Source organism: Benincasa hispida, chromosome 2, assembly GCF_027475165.1.
Source record: "Benincasa hispida cultivar pf3 chromosome 2, pf3_genome.v1.1, whole genome shotgun sequence".
Lineage (NCBI taxonomy): Eukaryota > Viridiplantae > Streptophyta > Magnoliopsida > Cucurbitales > Cucurbitaceae > Benincasa > Benincasa hispida.
In genome coordinates, this window is record NC_143479.1 from 42,277,592 (window position 1) to 42,292,525 (window position 14,934).

Below are 14,934 nucleotides of genomic sequence, written 5' to 3' on the forward strand. Positions count from 1 at the left end.
AAAGATCCACGACTATTACATGAATACATGAATTTTATGTAGAGACATAAGGTTCGAGTAAATAGTCAAAATGATCTATAATATATGAATAAGATTGGGTGTCTTATTCTGGTAACACTATTGGATGCGACCCACTTTGTAGTTGTTACAAGGAGTTGTAAAGTACTACAGACGAAGTGATCCTGATTCGTACATGTAATGTCATGAGGAGTGGGGGTGTCATGTGCAATATGTTTGCACAAGATCAGACCACAAAATAAGTCACTTTTATTTTATAACGTTGTTTACTTTCTATGACTAACTATTTCACAATAATGACCTAGGTAACTTAACCTGATTCCTTAGCTAACTATGAACTTTTGTTTATTCGGGATTATCCTTAGATTTTTATGGGTGAGGGTTGGCTCAACAACGTCGGCTCAATAAGCCTCCCATTTCAAGAGTAAGACCGGGTAGATAGCTAGGGACATAGGGTGCAAGATGGAATTCACTCCTACCCACTTTTAGGAATAGTAGAGAGGTTGTTCCCTTAAGTGCTGACTCCGGGTCTTGAATAAGAGGCCCGCCCACCAATTGGCTTGAGAGGGACTTGGTTTGATGATCGGATCACAAAAATATTGCATTAGAGGATCGGTGGAACTTAAATAACAAAAGGTAATCTCGGGGGTAAAATAGTCATTTGACTCAGCCGTTATTACGAATAACCTATAAAGGGTTAACTTACGAATCATGGTTATATCGAGTGGACACAATATATATACAGTGAGGGGAGTGCAACTCTGGGCTTTAGTGGAGTGACCTAGTAGTTAACGAATAGGGGTTAATTCGGTGTAAAGAGTTTAGCCAATTAATCTCGAATCATTGGATCCCATGATTTGTAGGTCCACGAGGTCCCCCTACTAGCTCACAAATGGATTAGCCTTTAAGTAGCGTTATAACTTGATTTGAAACGTTCAAATAAGAATTAAGGGAATCAGTAATTATATGTGATATAATTACGCATTTAATTTTAGAATTAAACAAAATTGAAGAATAAATTAATATATAAATATGATTTAAATATTAAATTCATGAGTAGGATTTCATGACGATGGATTTGGTGTTAAATTAATTTGATATTAAATTAATTGCATTAATTAAATTGTTTAATTAATTATTAATTATTAATTTTGAATTAATTTTTGTAAAATTAAATATAATTTCAGTTTTAATTACTGAATTAAAAGTTGAAGTTAAAATTAATTTGTAAATAAGTTTCAAATTAATAAAAGAAGGAGGGGGGAGGAATTGGAAATGGAGAAGTTGGATTTTCCCACTTTCATTTCCAACTTGCTTACACATATTCCACTAAGATTTTCAGTCAAATTCACAAGCATGAACTGTGAATCATGGAAGAGTTGGTTTGCATGGTTATCATACTTTATATACTTCATAATTGAACCAAATTTGGGCATGCAAAAGGGTTGTTTCTGGCTAAAAATCTCTCTTTAAAAAGGGTTCTTCACAAGATGCTAAAACTAGAAAGCTTCCTCCAAATTTCCTTCAATTCAAGCTTAATTTGAGTCCCACAACTCAATCCGAGAAACCTAGAGGATGGTAGGAAAGGCCTTGTGGTGGTTCACAAGCTGAATATAAGGACATAGCAACTGAGGATCGTGATTAAAGTGTTACTTCAATGACATGTTATGAAACCCTCTTGTTAGTTAAAAGCATGTTTAATTCAAAGTCAAAATTAATAAATTAGAATGCTTAATGATCCGTTTTTATTCCATTGCATGTTTTCTAACTCTTTCATTGGTATCAGAGCATCATTTAAGCATTTAATTTGGTTTAATTTTGGCTTGGTGGGTATTTTTTCATAAGATATATGAAAATGGTGAACTAATATAGATTTTTGAGATTTTCCATTAAAATTCTCTTTTATTCCTTTGTTAAATTTTTAATTGGCTCTTCATTAATGAGCTTACATGTATGCTCAAGAGTCTGTAATTTATTTGGAGTCATTAAATTTGAAATTAAGATATAATTAAACAATGAAGTGAAAAAGGTCGAGTTGCTGCAAATTCCAGTGGAGCTTCTGCCTAGCCAGCGTTGCAACACTTCTCATGTTGCTGCCCAGATGTTGAAAATGTTGGATCAACACCAGCACACAGCAGAAGGGAACAGGATCCATAAGCATTCTAATTCATTAATTTTGGTTGAAAAGAAACATGCTAAAAATAGAGTATAATGGGTTTCATGAATATACCTTGGCCGAACCAACGAAATCTCCATTTCCAGTTGCAAAATCCATTGAATCCTTGTGTAGACCACCACAAGATCTTCCCTACTATCTTCTTGGTACTCTAGATTGAGTTGTGGTACTCTAGATTGAGTTCTGGGACTCAAAATAAGCTAAAATCAAATGGAATATGGAGAAAGCTCACTGAACCAACCCATTGAAGAATACCTTTTTCATCCGAATTTTTCAGCGAAAATTCAGTCGGTTCATCCTCTCCACTTTCTTCACTCCAATCTCTTCATTATATTTAGACTATCATGCAAAGATATATGTTGTATGGGATGTAACTCATGCTTTGAGTAAACCAAAGGAGAAGGTGGGTTCCTTGTAAGCTAGTTGAAGATGAAAAACTCATTTTCAATTTTCTGTAATTTTTCAATTTCCAAAAACTATTTTGATTTTAAAATCATATTTTATTTCTAAAATCAAAATTTATTAATTTTAAAAATTAATTTCATAAATTAAATTTCTAATAAAATTAATAAATAATTATTTAAACAATTTAAATAATTCTAATTAATTTAATATCTAATATTAAATTAATTTTTACACAAATTCATCTTCATATATTTAAATCATATTTAAATATATTTTCTCCAATTTCATTTTATTCTAATTTAAACATTTCAAACTACTTATCACGCTACTCTAGAGCTAATTCATTTCCGAGCTAGTAGGGGGACCTCATGGACCTACAGATCATGGGCTCCAACGATTCGAGATTAATCGGCTAAACTCATTAGACCGATCTAACCCACATTCGTTAACTAATGGGTCACTCCACTAAAGCCCATAGTTGAATTCCTCTCACTATAGATATATTATGTCCACTCGATATAACCATGATTAGTAAGTTAACCTTTCACAGGTTGTTCGTAATAACGACAGGGTCAAATCTATGTTTTACCCCCGAAATTACCTCTTGTTCTTTAAGTCCCACCGATCCCCTAATGAACAATTGTTTTGTGATCAAATCACAAAACCGAGTCCACGAGTCCCTCTCATGCCAAATGAGACGGCGGGATCCCATGTTCAAGCCCCAGAATTAGTACTTAAGGAAACAACCTTTCTACTATCCCTAAAGTGGGTAGGAGTGAATTTCCTCTTGCACCCTATGTCTCCAACTATCTACCCAGTCTTACCCCTGAAATGGCAGTCATATTGAGTCGGTGCTGTTAAGCCAACTCTCACCTATGCAAATATAAGGGCAATCCCGAATAAACAGGAGTTCATGGTTAGCTCAGGATTAAGGTCATATCTAGCTACTGCCATGTATTGTAGCTCTGATACAAAATCGTTAGGATATTTTTGTGAATTTTTTCTGCCTTGACAGTTGCTATAAAGATAGGACACGAGCTTTAGTTCATGCAACAAAATAGAGAAAACTAATTTCGATCAGATACACAGTGGAAGAACAAAGACATCGAGCAAAAAGAGAAGAGTTCAAATGATGAAGATGAAGAAGAAGAAGAAAGTGTGAAGATCGATTTATAATGGTTAAGTCGATTGTGACCTACGTCCACTATGAAGGCAGCAAGAAGATCTTTTATTAAGGAAGAAATAAATTAGCTAAGTACATAAACCCTCTAACTCTCAGTGATTTTGTCTCCCAGTATTAATACAACCTACGTCCATGAGCATTAATACAACTGTTATTTAAAGGTGAGTTTGTACACATGAGTTAGTTAGAGAAGCTAAAATTTCTTATGTAGTTCACAATAGCTCTTCATCTATATAGGACTACACGTCGTCTTGGTCGTGCTCATGAATTAGTACTTAAACATGTCCTCTGATATGTATGTCAACCACATAGTATTTACGTAATAAATGTAATCCTAGATTTTAATAGAAGGAATGAATTGTAATAAAAAAATAATTAAATGATCATTAAATAATAAAATATTATTTACGAGACTTTATGACATATATCCCAATAACAAATGTTTGCATTTTTTTCAACCCTTTTTTTAATCAATAAGAGAGAGCTTTTCATATTCGATTGAAATTTTACCACCAAGGTGCCAGTTTGGATTTTTGTGGGTAGTATTGATTTAAATTTTTATACTTTTAGTTGATGATAGAATGTCCTAATTAGTTAATTATGTTAATTTTATATAAACGACAGTTAAAAAAAAAAAGAAAAAGAAAAGAAAAAAACCACACATATATATATATATATATAAAGAACAAACTATATATAGTAATAGAATATTCAAACTCTAATTTTCTAATAATACATTCTTTTAAATGGTGTAGTCATCCCTATATATTTTGAACCAAAACTACATTCCTTTTAAATCATACACATTCATATTTTTCATCTCTCTAACCAAATTATTGTCGGTAATTTGGAGATTATCTTAAGTTACATTAAATTTTCATGTTTCAATTACTTTTATACATTAATTTGCATAAATTATTGTATGCTTTAATTTCTTTATTCTACATTTTAAATTCTTAATCCTCTAGATCGATTATTCACCTTAACATTGAGAAATATTTATTTAAAAAGATAGATAATAAAGTTGTAATGTTGTGATTTCCTATTTTAGAGGACAATTGTGACAATTGTGATAAACAATACCATAAATTTCTCCTGCATTCACCAAAATTCATTCACCGTATGTCAATAAACTATCAACTTTTTAAATATTGAACTTTGATGGTTTCATTTAGGTCGATACGGTAAATTGGTATAATTCATCATACAAGTAGTTAAAATGACAAAAATAAAAGCATTCATGTGATGAAAAAACTAAAAAAAAATAATAAAGCTAGGTAGGGGTACCATTGAAAATGATTAAAACCATAAGAACAATGGCTGAGAGGGAGATAGACTTCATGTTTCTTATTGATTAATCTTTGTGAAATTTTAAATGATAGTATTCAGGAATTGGTGTTTTGGGTATATATAAGAAAAATATGGGTTTGGTTTTGTGTAATTTTCCCTCTTTGCATTAATTTCTATAATCCTTTTTAGAATATTTTGGTGTCATTTTCAAATTTTCATTTAAGAAAAATAATAGAATTGATTTGCTTCTTTTATTTTGGGTAAAGTGGTCAAATGGATGAGGAATAGACACTTCCTTCTTGGGATCCAAATCCAATTATTCCATTTATGTAATAATTGGTTGTTAACTTATTGGTTAAATTATACATTGTGGAATAAAAAACTATGGTCATTTTATTTAATTAGTATCCTAAATCTTGTCATTGCCAAGGATACATTTCTTTTACAATACAATCTGCTAATAATGGGTTGTTAGAACTAATTTCTCTCCTCAAGTTAATTTTGACTCACTTTGTGCATGATAGCAATGTCAGTCTCAAGGACCACAACTTAGAAAAAATATTAATGAAAAATTTAAGTCTCGTTTGGTAATCATTATATTTTTTTTAAAATTAAGTGTATGGGTACCTTATTATGATAACACTATCAGATGCAGCCCGCTTTGTAGATAATACAAACGATGTGATCCTGAATTGTTCATGTGGAGACATGAAAAGTGGGGGCGTCCTATGGTATGAGTTTGTATAAGATCACACCAAGAAATAGGTCACACTTTATAACGCTTTTTACTGTTGAAGACTGACTCTTTCAAATTGATGACATAGGTAACTCGACCTTAATCCTTAGCTAACTATGAACTCCTGTCTATTCGAGATTATCCTTAGATTTACATAGGTGAGGGTTGGCTCAATAGTGCCAGCTCAATAAGCCTCCCATTTTAAGGGTAAGACCGGGTAGATAGCTGGAGACATAGGGTGCAAGACAGAATTCACACCTACCCGATTTAGGGATACTAGAAAGGTTATTCTCTTAAGTATAGAATCCAAGTATTGAACAAGGGGTCCCACCCTCTCATTGGCCCGGGAGGGATTTAGTTTAGTGATTGGATCACAAACAATTATTCATTAGAAGATTAGTGGAACTTAAGAAACAAGATGTAATTTTGGGGGTAAAACAACATTTAACCCAGCTGTTATTACAAACAATCTGTGAAGGGTTGACTTCCTAATTATTGTTAAATCAAGTGGACAGAAATATATCTACAGCGAGAGAGTGCACCTATCGAGCTATAGACGTGTGACTCGGTAGTTAACAAATATTGATTAATTTGATCTAAAGAGTTTAGCCAGTTAATCTCAAATCATTGGAGCTCATGATCTGTAGGTTCATAAGGTCTCTCTACTAGCTCGTAAAATATTAATACCATGGATGAGTGAACTGAGTGATTTTGAAATGTTCAAAATTGAATTTAAGATTTTCAATTTGAAAATTTCAAATTGAATTTAAGATTTTCAATTTTAAATGTTCAAATTGGATTTAGGGTTTTCAATTTTAAGTATTCAAATTTCTAATTAGGGTTTGATAGTTATATTTGATATCATAAACATTTAATTTGGTAAAAAATAAACGAAATTGAAGAGTTTAAAATATTTAAATATTGATTTAAATATTGATGACATGAATAAGATTTCTATTTAAAATTAGGTTTTTGATTAATTTAATATTATATATAAAATTGTTTAATTAATTAAAATCAAATTAATTTTCAATTTTCAATTAAATTTTAGAAAATTGAATTATGAAATTGATTAATTTTGAATTAAATCAAAATAAATTGAAAATTAATAGTTTCGATAGTGGAAAAATCCACATTTTTTTTATTGTTGGGTGAATTGAACACAATCCAACACCTAGCCCATCTCCATGTTGCTTCTGGAAGTGTTAAGAGGTTGATCAATTTGGGATTGCATGTATTGGATACATAAAAACATCTAATTTATGAGATTGAATAATAAAAAAAAAAAAAGACGGCTGGAATTTTGACTTTCTGCAGAAACTATCTCAATTTCTCAAACTCTCTCCTATTCTATACTCAATTCCCTTGATTTTTGAGTTCCACCACTCACATCCAACGTTGAGAATAGAGAGAAGACACTTTTGGTTGTCTACTGTTGATCTGAAGGTCAAATTCGTGGAGAGCAACTTGGATTTGGAAGATTCATCAAAGGAATAAGTTCTGAAACCCTCTTCTTTGGTAAGTTCTTACTTTGCATGCTTTTAGAACTCAAATTAAGTGTAATTAGAGTGCTTATTTATTTTGATTGCTTCCGTTGCATGCTTGTATGTTCCATCAACTACCAGGGATAGAAGAACTCTTATGGATGAGTGTTTGACTATTCGTGAGAAAACTTCTGTAGAATTGATTTCCTCTCTTGGTGAGAAGCCTTTGATAGCAAGTCTAGCTTTGTACCTTGGTTTCTAAATTCCTGAGATTCCTTTCTTGATTTTGTAAATCCATTTGCAAGTTATTTGTCAACAGTTCGTAGGAATTGAAACCAGAGTCCATGTATTATTGATTTTAAGGGAATCCATTTCCTCATTCATAGCCTGAATCCATTTAGGAGCATCAGAACCATTGACAACTTCATCAAAGGAGATAGGTTTCATCAATTGAGTAACTTTCAGTGTTTAAACCAACATTGATATTGTCTACTTCAGCATATCTTGATGTTGGATTGATTACCTTTCTTGATCTGTCTCTAGTCAGTTCATAGTTTCTTATATCTTCAGCTTCATGAGATGTTTCACCTTTTTCCTCATTAGTTTGATTTTAAGGATTATTATCCTCATTTAGTAACTCTTCACTTTCATGTGGAAGAGTTTAAAATTGTGGTTCATTAGGATGCTCCACCTCAACTACAGTATAGGTGGTTTTGGAGCTGAAGAATAGGGAGAGTTCTTTAATCTGAACATCTCATCTTCTTTGAATACTAGATCTCTGCCTGTGACACGTTTTCTCCGTAGGATGTCATAACTGAAACCCTTTACACCTTCTATGAAGCCTAAGGACATGCACTTGATAGCTCTTGGTTTTAACTTGCCTTGATTTTTATGTACATAGGTTGTGCATCCAAATACTCTTAGTTTATCAAGGTTGGGAGAATGTTTTGTCCATCTTTGCTCAGGAGTCTTATAGTTTATTGAGGTATGTGGGCATCCGTTGAGTGTAAACACAGTATATGATGCTGCTTCAGCCGAAAATCTTTCAGGAATAAGAGAATTTGATAGCAAACATCTCATAAGATCAATGATTGTTTTGTTTTGTCTCTCTGCTACCTATTTTGCTGGGGTGTATACCTGACAATCTTATGTCATGAAATACCATGTTTCCTACAAAGAGCATTAAATTCTTCTCCACAAAACTCAAGACCATTATCAGTCCTAAAATATTTAATATGTTTGTTGGATTGTGTCACAACAAGAATTTTCCAATCCTTAAATTTATCTAGGATTTGATATTTTTTTTTAAGATAATATATCCAACACTTCCTAGTGTAATCATCTATGAAAGTAAGGAAATACCTTACACCACTGAGTGATGGAGTTTAAGCTGGTCCCCATAAGTCTGAATGAATATATTCTAAGATCTCCTTTGTTGTGTGTTGTGCCTTTTTAAAGTCGTGTCTTGTGGATTTACCTATTACACAGTGTTCACAAAAACTAAGGCTTTCACTTAGACCCTTTCGTAGGATCCCCTATTTTGAATGAACCTCTAGGCCTTTGCTGTTGATATGACTTAGCCTTTTTTGCCAGAGATCCTTATTTAATAGATCCTTAGTAGAGACGGCAAGAGAAACCTAGATGATTTCAACATATTTTATGACATACAACCCATTGATTTTAGTACCTGTCAGCATATGCTTGGAATCTTTCCAAACTTCAAAGGTACCTCCTGATCTTTTATACTCATGTCCTATTGAATCTAACATTCTTAGTGATATAAGGTTCCGTTTAAGACTAGGTACACGTCTAATATTTCTAAGAAAATTTACAGAACCATCCATCATTTTAAGAGAAATAGACCCTATTCCAAACAAAATTTTACAGAACCATCCATCATTTCAACCACTTTACAATGTGTGATTGTTCCCCAAGTAGACTAAACCTCCAGCCCACTCTCCATAGATGTTGAACCATTCTTTATGAGGTGTCATATGAAACGAATAGCCTGAATCTAGAAGTCAATTTTGTCTATCTAGATTGTTTCCTGTTCGAAGTGTTCATCCAAGGTTGCAAGAGCAACAGAAAATATCATAGAGTTTGAATCTCCACTTGGAGCCTCAGCCCCTCTATTCTTCTTATTTTTGTGGCTCTATTTTCTTTTCCAAGTGTAACATTTTTTCTTAAGATGACATTCTTTATGAAAATATGTAAACTTTTTTAACTTTAGGTTGTCTTCATTCTGGTTCTTGGAGTTTTTACCATTGCCCTTGCCTTTCCCTTTTGTAAAGAACCATTCAAAATTAGATGAATCCTTCCTTTGAGATAGAAGTTTCAATTCTCTAGATCATATGGCAGAGATAATCACATTAGTAGTTAGTGAATCTTTTCTGTACTTTAAGGGCATTTTTACCTCTCTATAGGCTTTAGAACGAGACTTTAAGGGTATAAAAGCTTTATTTTCTTCCAATCTTATCACCTATTTCGATAAGACACATAGAGGAAGAACAAAGACATCGAGCACAAAGAGAAGAGTTTTGATAGTGAAGACGAAGAAGAAAAAGAAAGCGTGAAGATCGATTTATAATGGTTCAGTCGATTGTGACCTACGTCCACTGTGAGGGCAGCAACAAGATCTTTTATTAAGGAAGAAAAAAATTAGCTAAGTAGATAAACTCTCTAACTCTCAGTGATTTTGTCTCTCAGCATTAATACAATCTACATCCATGAGCATTAATACAACTGTTATTTAAAAGTGAGTTTGTACACATGAGTTTGTTAGAGAAGCTAAAATTTCTTATGTAGTTCACAATAGCTCTTCATCTGTATAGGACTACACGTCGTCTTGGTCGTGCTCATGAATTAGTACTTAAACATGTCCTCCGATATGTATGTCAACCACTTAGTATTTACGTAATAAGTGTAATCCTAGATTTTCATGGAATGAATGAATTGTAATAAAAAATAATTAAATGATCATTAAATAATAAAATATTATTTACGAGATTTTATGGCATATACCCAATGACAAATGTTTGCATTTTTTTCAACCCTTTTTTTATTCAATAAGAGAGAGCTTTTCATATTCGATTGAAATTTAAACAACAAGGTATTGGTTTGGATTTTTGTAGGTAGTATTGATTAAAACTTTTATACTTTTTGTTGATGATAGAATGTCCTAATTAGTTAATTATGTAATTTTATACAAATGACAGGTAGAAAAAAGAAAAAGAAAAGAAAAAAAAACCCACATATATATATATATATATAAAGAACAAACTATATATAATAATAGAATATTCAAACTCTAATTTTCTAATAATACATGGTTCTTTACTACTTTTAAATGGTGTAGTCATCCCTATATATTTTGAACCAAAACTACATTCTTTTTAAATTATACACATTCATATTTGTCATCTCTCTAATCAAATTATTATCGCTAATTTTGAGATTATCTTAAGTTACATTAAAATTTCATGTTTCAATCACTTTTATACATTAATTTGCATCAATTATTTTATGCTTCAATTTCTTTATTCTGCATTTTTAATTCTTCGTCCTCTAAATTGATTATTCACCTTAACTTTGAGAAACATTTAATTAATAAGATAGATAATAAAGTTGTAGAGGACAATTGTGATGAACAAAATCAATCGTACAATAAATTTATAAATGCATCCTAAATAAAATTTCTTAATTTATAACTATTCACATACATTCTTTTTCTTGAAATTGTTGGTTTTTAGATTAAATATATAACATGTTATTGTGAAAAAAACACACACATATTTACTGTTCCTTTGCACATAATCAAGATTTATGAGGTATTAAATTGAGTGTACTACTCAATAAGTTTTGTAGACAACTATCATAGAATCGGCAAAATAAAATCAAAAGGTTTAAGGAACAATAATATAAAACAGCCCTTTATTCCATTTGATTTAGAAAGAAAATGCATTGTGTATTGAAAGTAGACATAGAAAGAAATTAGAAAGATCAACAAGGATAGCGACAAAGACAAGTATCACTTGGCGTTCGAAAGAAAAAGCACAGTCCTATTGCCTTTGCTCCAAAGTAGGCTTTACAGCCACTCATACATTCAGCATCCTTACACCCTCCACCATGCAATGCCTTCTCACATAACATTTCACTTTCAACACTTCTCATCATCGTTTCCCCTGCATTCACCAAAATCCAGTCATCGTATGTCAATAAACTATCAACTTTGTAAATATTGAACCATGATGGTTTCGTTTGGATCGATACGATAAATTAATATAATTCGTCATACAAGTAGTTAAAATGAGAAAAATAAAAGCATTCTTGTGATGAAGAAACTCAAAGAAATAATAAAGCTAGGTAGGGGTACCATTGAAAATGAGTAAAACCATAAGAACAATGGCTGAGAGGGAGATAGACTTCATGTTTCTTATTGATTAATCTTTGTGAAATTTTAAATGATAGTATTCAGGAATTGGTGTTTTGGGTATATATAAGAAAAATATGGGTTTGGTTTTGTGTAATTTTCCCTCTTTGCATTAATTTCTATAATCCTTTTTAGAATATTTTGGTGTCATTTTCAAATTTTCATTTAAGAAAAATAATAGAATTGATTTGCTTCTTTTATTTTGGGTAAAGTGGTCAAATGGATGAGGAATAGACACTTCCTTCTTGGGATCCAAATCCAATTATTCCATTTATGTAATAATTGGTTGTTAACTTATTGGTTAAATTATACATTGTGGAATAAAAAACTATGGTCATTTTATTTAATTAGTATCCTAAATCTTGTCATTGCCAAGGATACATTTCTTTTACAATACAATCTGCTAATAATGGGTTGTTAGAACTAATTTCTCTCCTCAAGTTAATTTTGACTCACTTTGTGCATGATAGCAATGTCAGTCTCAAGGACCACAACTTAAGAAAAATATTAATGAATAATTTAGGTCTCGTTTGGTAATCATTTTATTTTATTTTTAAATTAAGTCTATGGATACTACTTCCACCTCTAGATTTCTTCCTTTATTATCTACTTTTCACAAATAGTTTAAAAAACCAAGCCAAAATTTGAAAACTAAAAAAAATAATTTTCAAAAAGTTGATTTTGTTTTTTGAATTTGGCTAAGAATTCAATCAGTGTATTTAAGAAAGATGAAAATCATCGTAAGATATGTGAATGAAATAGGCTTAATTTTTAAAAACAAAAACAAAAAATCAAATGATTCCCAAACGTGACCTTAATAATTGAGAAAAAAATCAATTTTACCCCTAAACGTTGCAAGTTATTGTATCAATCTACCAATTTCATCTCAAACTAATTAGAAAATTAGTGCAGCCAACTTTGAAAAATGTTGCAATCTTTAACTCTCAAATATCTTATTGTTTCAAAATGTGATTTAAAACCTTTTTTTCTATGCATTCAATAAATTATAAAAATATGTATGATATGAAATCAATAAAACATTTTAGTTTTTTCTTTTTTGTGAAATTTATAATTTTGAAAAAATTATTCAATGTTTAATTTGTCAATGAAATAAAGTTGAACTGAAACTTGACATTATCCAACTTAAGAGTATGTGCATATCCATCATTTATTAAATATCATTTTTAATATGTTTTTTCACACAAAAACCACCATCTTCAAAATGACCATCGTTGTTGTATCGTGGAACATTCACTATCTTGAAAACAAAATTTGACGTGACCTCGGTGCTAAATCACGAATATCAATTGCTCCCCAAGTTTTACACAACCTCCAAACTCAAACGTGAACTCGTTAAAGAAAAGAATGGAATCCTTGGAAACTATGCTCATAATAGTATAAAGAAAAGAATAAAGCAGTAGAAGGAAAAATCGACCTCTAACTCTCAAAAGATGTAAAAGACTAGGCAAAATTTAAGTCGGTCCAAAAATTATGTATTGAATTTAATAAAAACAATAAACTCTTAGACGAAGAGGTAGTAAAATTATGATCTTTTTATGTGCAAGCACAATTACCCAAACCCCCATCCATAATTTGGTACTCACTTTGTATTCCTTTATATTTATACTTCTTTGGCATTGTTAAAACTTTCAATGTGGAACAACTCCTTTCTCACTTCCTCTTGTTTTTGTTCTGGATCTTGACCCAAAGTGTAACAACCCATAATTAACACTCTAAGTTAGGGAATGTTACCAAAATTTAACCTGTAACTTACATTACTAACTCTTATACTTTAGAAAAATTTTAACAATATAACAAGGCTATCGTAACAAAATCAAATTTTACTTTGACATATGTTTCAAAGAAACACACTCCCAAAAACAATGAATAACATACTTCTTCTCAGCGAGACAACTAGAGTTACCAAAAATCTAACATTCCAATCAACTTAATAACTTAAAAAACGTTTCTGAATTCTAGCATGAAATTAGTTACCAATTCAAAATAAAGTCAATCTCAAACTAATGCTTATGTTAAATAAAATAACTATGTCTATTACAACCACCCATCCTATGTCTAAATCATTTAAATAACATAAATAAACACGACAATTAAGTTGCCAAAGTCCTTAACAAAATAAACTCGAGAATCCAGAAAACTAAAAAATGCGCCTAAAGGTTAGTCTTTCTCAAGTCTCCTCCTCGACATGACCAAGGTGGCAATACTTATAAGCACTTACCAAAACTACATTCTTTTTAAATTTTACACATTCATATTTTTCATCTCTGTAATCAAATTATTGTCGCTAATTTGGAGATTATCTTAAGTTACATTCGATTTTCATGTTTCAATTACTTTTATACATTAATTTGCATTAGTTATTTTATGCTTTAATTTCTTTATTCTACCTTTTTAATTCTTCGTCCTCTAGATCGATTACTCACATTAACATTGAAAAGTGTTATAAATGATCTTATCCTAATCATTCATGTGGAGCCATGTGAGCGAAGATGTTCTATACAAAGAGTTTGTATAAGACCGGACCACGAAATGAATAGTCTCACTATATAACACCGTTGATAGAAGATACTTATATTTCACATGGATGACCATAGGTGACTTGACCTGAATCCTAACTAAGTTGTGAACCATGCTTATAAAGCCAGCCCTTTGATCTACATGGGCCAGATGTATTGCCGACTCAATATGCCTACCAATTGGGGATTTGTCTAATTTTGGAGCTGGGAGCGCAACTACATATGAAGGAATGCACTTCTCTATAATTAGAGAAAGTAGAGAAATTGCTCCCTTAAGGGTTGTTTCCAAAGCTTGAACAATGTGTCGCCATACCCTCTCCTGACTCGAGAAGGATTTGGTCATAGTTGGACTATGACTTATTATTCATTAGAGGAACCAGTGGTACTTAAGGAGTAATGTTAGTTTTTATGTCTTAAAACTCATGGTTTGTAAACAATAAAACTTATTTTGAAAATTCAATAAAGTTGTTATTGAATATATGAATTGCTTATTTCGTGTTAGAAATAAATCCAATAAACTTAAAGATCCATGACTATTACATTAATACTTGAACTTTATGTAGAGATAAAAGGTTTGAGTAAATAGTCAAAATGATCTATACGAAGTGATCCTGATTCGTACATGTAATGTCATGAGGAGTGGGGGCATTCTGTACAATGAGTTTGCACAAGATTA

At 31.4% G+C, this 14,934-nt stretch overlaps 1 long non-coding RNA gene across 1 annotated transcript; it reads right to left on the minus strand.

Annotated features, from left to right (window-relative positions):
• Positions 1-11,208: 11,208 nt before the first annotated feature.
• On the minus strand, positions 11,209-11,782 carry LOC150037905 (uncharacterized). The gene is made up of 2 exons (XR_016527484.1): positions 11,665-11,782; positions 11,209-11,473 (listed from the first exon to the last, which is right to left on the minus strand). It is a non-coding gene; the product is annotated as an uncharacterized LOC150037905 (long non-coding RNA).
• Between the last annotated feature and the right edge of the window lie 3,152 nt (positions 11,783-14,934).